The sequence below is a fragment of the Haemaphysalis longicornis genome, unplaced genomic scaffold, assembly GCF_048455015.1.
Source record: "Haemaphysalis longicornis isolate Haplotype H1 unplaced genomic scaffold, Haemaphysalis longicornis Haplotype H1 scaffold_11, whole genome shotgun sequence".
NCBI classification, from domain to species: Eukaryota; Metazoa; Arthropoda; class Arachnida; order Ixodida; family Ixodidae; genus Haemaphysalis; species Haemaphysalis longicornis.
The window spans coordinates 88,903,712-88,909,313 of NW_027526214.1; positions in this window are offsets into that span (position 1 = coordinate 88,903,712).

The window sequence follows — 5,602 nt, forward strand, 5'->3', positions numbered from 1 at the left end:
ATTTTTACGAATGCGCTGTGTATGGCAACCAACAATCGACAACCTAGTTTTGGGGAATACGACCTCGAAGGAGGAAAAAGGAGACTGCTTGGTGGTTGTGTGGTGTATAGTTCTATATATGAAAATGTATTGACTGTCTGTCATTTGGAGATGTTTTTTCGGAAATGGCAGAGTGAATGATGCCCTTAAGCACTCTATTCCCATGCAGCATAGTACTGTTCGGCATAATGCCAGCGGGTGTACTTTGGCCGGTCATTTTCTGTACGGCCTTTTTCCAGCAACTGTGTTCGGCCCGTGTCGAAATGTGGGCCTTTTGGCCGTGTACGGCCGTACTCCCATTGCTGTCCAACGGCCAGTTTCCGTCGCCCAGTCGGCCGGCTTACGTTCACATGGCCGGATTCCAACCGTAGGGCACCGGCCCTTCCAAAGCCACCCGTCAGCGGCCGATGTACGGCCAATGGAGGACAACCGAAATGCGGTCGTCGAACTCCAGCCGGAGTAAAGCTGCCAGAAATTCGGCCGTGCTACGTGCATTGGAATTCAGCCAGAGTACGTTAACTGTACTGAGGCCGGTGGACGACCACTGAATGTAGTGCAAGCAGATGACACAGTCGCGCTGTGCAGCAGCACAAACCCTGCATTTTGGGTCCACTGCACCTACATCAAAGTTAGCCTGGGCGCAACAACCAGACGTCCATCCTTCAGCGCAGCCTTGCTTAATTATCAGCGTCAGTTGACATCAAAAATCATTTATTAAACAGTGCTAACAACCGGTCGCTCCTTTAATTGCTGTGCCTCTTTTACTGTCCAATATGCAAAATATTCATTTTTTTGCAGAGCTGGAATGGATGTATTGTCCAGGTCCTGATATTGTCCAGATCGTTCTGTACGGCGGCTTACCTGTAAGAAATGGGAATAGGGGGGGAGGTGGACGGGCGCCTACTTTATTGGATTGAATTTACAAAGATTAAAGTGCCACTTTTAGCCAAATTTTCTTTGGACAATCTTCCTGAACCCTCTCATGCTCTGAATAAAGCAAATATTTTTACAACAGTTGCTTGACGAGTTTTGTTGCATATAAAACCGGTGCGAATACCTTTACGAAGCGTTTTGGTACTCCAAAAAACAATCAGGAGCATTCAATATAATTTTATTCAGACGAAAATTATGTCCAGTATTTGCACATTTTTCTTGCAAAGGAATTTTCTACTGGATCAACTCTTTTGATGGTCTTTCACTGGGGTGATGTTAGAAGAGATCGAACAAGTACGTTCATTTTCAATCTATGTTTATGTTGTTTTCATGAGTTCTGTGCACACCACTTCATAGTACAGAAGAACTTATTTTTCTCTAATATTGTAATAAGTTACAAAAATTTCTAGACGCGTTGCGCATGATGCCCTGCTTCAGTTGCCTGAAGTTGTATCCCTCTGTGTTCACGCAAGGAAAGGCGTAAGACTAGAGTTTGATAATTTGTTTCGAAGTGATACTATAGCGATTGTAGTATTCATACAGAAAACATTGCATACTTCAGCGAATAAAACAATAAATATTTCATTGGTGAAGTTTGAATGCGTAATGTTCTCAACCCCTCGAGGCAATCTTGCGGCTCCGCAAGTTTATTATTTATTTATTTATTTTTATTTATTTTTTATTATTTATTTATTTATTTCGTTATTTATTTATTTTATTTATTTCTTCATTTATTTATTTATTTATTTATTTAATACCTGCTTGCCTTTGCATGCGTTACAGTAGGGCGATACATAACACTAAGCATCAAATATGAGACCAAATAACAAATGATTCTGCAAAGCACGTTGAAAATTCTCATTAATAACAGTGGATACAATCATACGTTGAAGATAATGACACTCTGGTATAGATTTAACATGAAATGAATCGCGCAAAGCGTCACCTTTAAAAGAAAGTTTAAAATTTGCTTTAATTTAGCGGTCCCACCTTCGGATGTGTGCGCTTGGCTATACTTCTCTCCTTCTATTTCAGTTTTCAAATGACAGATATTACGAAAAAATTTCAGCCTGAGGGTTCGTCTGTGATCCTTCCCGTCTTGCCATTTCGGTTTACTTTTACTTTTCCTCATGCTAAGTTGACAGTGCCAATTACCTAATACGAATCGCACTGCCCTATTCTGTATGTTTTCGAGCATATCAACCAGCTCTTCGGTGTAGGGATCCCAGAAAACACATCCCTACTCCAACATTCAGCGCACATGAGTAAAATACGGTTGTTCTTTTAAGGAAGATGGAGGTTCACTGAAATTTCGTCTCAGAAATCCAAAAACATGCGCAGTCGTAACTTTTATGGTGTGAACCTGCCTATTTAACCTCTAACCACTCGTTAAACTCCTAGCTATTTATATTCCTCGGCCGTTGTCACAGCAGCATAATTTACGGGGTACGTATTCAATTGGAATGAAGGTTTTCTTGTAAAGGTGCCGTTAACACACGGTTTAACCTCCAAAAACTTTTCTGAATCAGCACACCAGGATGTTATTAAATTCGAGTCACGCTGCAGGTATTCGGAATCACGTTAATTAGCTACAGTGCAGTGTTGCGGACTGGGCACCCCTCTTCCATTCCAATTCTATTCCGAGGAGTTTGAACTTGTCGTGATTCAATTCCTTTCAATTCTTCGGAATGACAGAAGTTAGCCTATTCCCATTCCTGGAATGGACGGGAAGTCCAATTCCATTCCTTTAATTCTTCAGTGTAAAACTGCCTCAGGTGCTCTATCGAATTACTGAGGAATGCAAAATGATTCTGATGTTACAATACTGGTTGAAAACTGCAAAAGTATTCAAAATGTGTCACTTGTCACCGAGTTGAGAGGCGGTAGCAGGTTGGTTACATATGTCGTGCCTAACTGCCCAATACAAAAAACTATCGTCCCTTCCTAACGAAATCTGAGAGAAGCGCGAAATCTAAAAGTGCGCCCACCTTTTGCTGAAAGTGCGTCTAGCCGATCTACAAACCTTCAAACACCCAAACCGCAAGCGAGAAACGGACCCATGCGACGATTTTTCGCGCACTAAGTAAACGCAACTACGAATGGTATAAGTGTACACCGTTACGTGGTTTATGAGCTAAACGTATACTATTGTGGTCGTTCATGATCGGCGCGTGTGTTTTTTTTATTTAAAACCGTTCGTTCTGTGCGATTTTCAAGTAAGCGTTTTGAAACAATTGAAGCACAGTTTCAGAGAGAGAGAGAGACCTAATTTGCGTCCCCGGTTTGACGCGCGCACCGTGTGCGTACAGACAATATCATAGCTTTTTGGTCGAGGGACTGGTCTAAGGGCAAACGCCATAGTTTTTCGATAAAATGCGATCGGTCGCACTAAAACAGCTTTCGCTTTGAAAAGTGGCAGCGTAACACTGCCCCTTTTTTCATAATAAGTATAAGGATCCCACTACTTATTGTAGTATTTGCATGTTAGCATGCTTTAATGGCTTGTTCTTGCGCGACGCGACATGAAGCAGCTATTACGTTGATGTCGGCTTTTTTCGTTCTACTACACAGTCTGGGGTGCGCTATTTTGCTGTCTGCTTTGCGTACCCTCATACCAGCGTAATTATAAATGATGTGGATAACTCACAGGCATGTCACGCGGAGCTTGCTCACATGTACATTCGAAGTGCCTAATTGAATAATTTCAAGTGAATATACAGCATTGAGCCCTTTCGCTATACTACAACGCTAAAGACGGCCGGGCAGAGTCACAGAACACCATTTACAGGTTTTGCATTCACTCTAGCAAAGTCGCAACCGCTTCCACGTTGACCTCCACTGCGATTGCTTATTGACCTGGCACTACCGCAGCTCCATACGTCCCATACAGGACACTATTTTGCACACCCTCATTTAAACTTACACAACCATATCGCGACGGGAGCCCTGTCAAAGTAACGAAATATGGTCAGGCAGTTTGTTTCCATATGCAACCATATTATCGATGACCTGATCAAAATTTTTAAATGTGACCTCCCTTCCTGAATAGTGCAGATGCTCCAACTTTCGGGCCGACGAGTAAGGCTTCGGTAAACAGGTACTTTTGTACCCAGGCGCAACGGCCACGTGCACAGAAACACAGCAACAAAACCACTAACAAGTTTGGCACAATCGGAGCAGAGGGCCGTACATTCAGATCGAAGCAAACACTGTCGCACTACTGAGAGCCGCTAAAGCACTCGCAAAAAGGGTGCTTTAGAGACACAACTGTTAGAAACAAACGCCTGTCGACAGCTGTGTTCTGCATTGTCTGATGTAATTGTATATCCCATCTGCTCACCACCGTAGCCTCCGTAGCAGAGCGTGGAGGTAGAAAGCTAGTAACATATTCGAAGCTCGCTTCTTACGCTTTTGGCGGGTACTGGGCACGCAAATCCCTCACCCACAATTTTTTTTGCTGCCTTGGCATTGGTTTACTGGAGTCCCGCGGCCGCTGCAACACACGGACCGACGGTTGACAGGTTGGCGCCGTATTCCCGCGTGATGCCTACCAGGCCGGCTTGCGAGCTACAACGCTATTAATTGCGCACCAGGGGAAAGAACTTTGTTGTGTCATTTGTGAACGCTTTATATTGCCAGCTCCAATATTTCCCAGTATCAGCTTGTGGTGAGAAACACCGCGGCTTCGGATGCGCACCGTTCGTATCCCTGCCCCCAGCTCCTGGTTCTCAATGATATTACCGGCCGGCTGGCCTGTCTACACGGCGCCTGCCACTGAGAGAGACGTTGGTCTGCCATCTGCGCCACGGACGGTTCTACACAAAAAACTATGCAAAAAGCCTACCGAATCACGAACAGCCGCTTGCGAACGAGCGAATCACGAACGAGCTTGCGCCGCTGGAAGTTCAGTTGCATACGCGCTGGGCGGAGTCAGTTACTCGAATTGCCAAGCACGCGTTCTCGCTTTCGTCGCCCGTGCTCCCTTTGAGATATACCGACGCAGCCATAACCACAGACTAACTACTTAGGCATCCGCACAGCACCAGCAATGGTGACGCCGCCGTGTAAAAATCCTTACTATATTCCCATTCCCTTCCGGGCATGAGGCCATAATTCCATTCCCATTCCATTCCTCCAAGCGTTGTTCTAATTCCAATCCCATTCCATTCCGGCATCTCGAAAAGGTGCAAAGAATCCGGAATCATTCCAATTACAGAGTTGCAACTCCGCAACACTGCTAAAGTCCTGTAAACTCAGCGAACATTTTGAAGAAACATTTGAGGCCATTAGTAATAATATTTATATGTAACAGAAACAAAAGTGGGCCCGCAACTTAGCCTTCAGGAATTCCTGAAGTCACGGGAACATATCCGGATGAGCAACCATTGAGAGCGACCGACTGCTGTCTTAGAGAAATAAACTCGGCTATCCATACAATACCCCATTCATTTAGTTTATAGCCCGTAGTATATTAACAAGAAGGTGACATAGAACACTGTCAATTTTTTTTTGAAGTACAAAAAATACAGTAAACTACTTTAACCTTATCTATTGAAGAGCCAAAGCGTGTGTGAACTCAACATAATGCGTTAAGCAAGAACAACCTGACGAAATCCGTGTGTGCTAGGAT